A 1,765-nucleotide genomic window follows, 5' to 3' on the forward strand; every position below is an offset into this window, starting at 1 on the left:
TGACTGTGGCCCATCTACACGACGCGTGAAAATCGATTTTAGATACGCAATTTCAGCTACGAGAATAGCGTAGCTGAAATCGAATATCTAAAATCGAGTTACTCACCCGTCTTCACCGTGCGGAATCGATGTGTGCGCGGCTCGCCATGTCGAATCCGGAACTCCGTTTGTTTTGGTGGAGTTCCGGAATCGATGTAAGCGCGCTCTGGTTCGATATATCCCCGTCTAGAGAGACGCGATATATCGAACCCCGAGCTTTCGATTTTAACGCGCCGAAATGGCGCGTCGTATAGATGTGGCCTGTATCTCCTCTTTGCTGTCATGGCTGTGCTTCCCTCTCTGACATGCCAGTTACCCACCATCTCTAGGGTATGTTTACATACCAAAAGCTATGCACAGCCTAGCCTACACAATGGAGCAATGCTGGAAACAATGAAACACTTTTGCTTTTCACAATCACTTTCTGTGAAAACAAAAGGCAGTGTTGAACAGAGATAACTAGCCAACAGAGGATGAGGAGCTGTAGCCACTTATCTATTCCTTTCTATGCTTTACCTGCTTATTTTAATATATCCAGGATGGTTAAACGTGTTCTGTCATTTAGGCCATACAGACGTATTACAAGTCAGAGCTCTGGGGCACAGCTGTCCCTGGACTGCTGCTCCCTAAATCTGATGCATCCTCCATTGGGCCACAAACTTTATGCTCAAGCCCTTCGCGGTTTTTAATCCAATAGTCCCTTATGGCACAAAGCAATCTGTCATTTCAGCTTTGTTTCAAGCCTCCCTCTTGCCTTTGTCCCTAATAAATCTTGGCCACGGTAAAAGCAAAACAGAAACAGGTAACTGCAAGCTCTGCTGCTCCTCTGTGAACCAGCTGATGCACAGAGAGAACATGCATGGAACTGCAGCTGTAGTACAACGTACTGCATTAGTTTGCATTAGGCACTGAGAGGCTGCAATTAGGCCACCACATAATGTGAGAAGGAAAGTCTATGTGTGGAGAAGGAAAGGAGAGGGTCATTAAGTTTTAGGGAGAGATCAGGCAAAATAATACAAAGGTAACTGGGAGGTAGTGAGGCAGATTACAGAGTCAAACCTATGTTACTTAATTGAAATATTTGTTCAAGGTCGAAATCTTTAATGGGAGTTGAACACCTAACTCCCGTAGGTACTTTTACCCTTTAACTGTGGGGGAGAGAATGAACAGATTTTAGCATTACTCAGATGTAGGCATTTTCAATGAATATTCCATTACATCAGTTCATTTAAGAACATGGACGCAGCAGAGACTATTGAGTCATTCCTGCAGGGGCAAGAGTTTGCAATCTACACAACCATATGTATTCCCAGCAAGTCATAGATTTACAGTAGCTAGGTAGATGAAATGTGATTGAAAGGTGTATCAGTACCCAGAGTCTGCGATGTTTTTGTTGTACATAGCTGTATAATAAGTTATGTTTAGGTATGTTGTTTCACAGATAGTACTGGGGATAGTTCAAAACACAAACTCCTCCTGGGTAAAAATAGACAGCAACTTTTTCAGTATTTGAGTTTAGAAAATTTAGACTCAGAGAAACTTGTACTCTACCATCTCTAGTAGACTGACAATTACAATGTGACTATTGAGCACTGACCAGTATGTCTCTGGTCCTTACACAGTAGCAGGAAGAGCGTTCAAAGGGAACAAAAAGGAGGCCAATGCTGGCCTATGTTGCTGACAGGGCCGGCTCCAGACCCCAGCACGCCAAGCGCGTGCTTGGGGC

The sequence above is a fragment of the Chelonoidis abingdonii genome, chromosome 7 (genome assembly GCF_003597395.2).
Source record: "Chelonoidis abingdonii isolate Lonesome George chromosome 7, CheloAbing_2.0, whole genome shotgun sequence".
Classification (NCBI taxonomy): domain Eukaryota; kingdom Metazoa; phylum Chordata; order Testudines; family Testudinidae; genus Chelonoidis; species Chelonoidis abingdonii.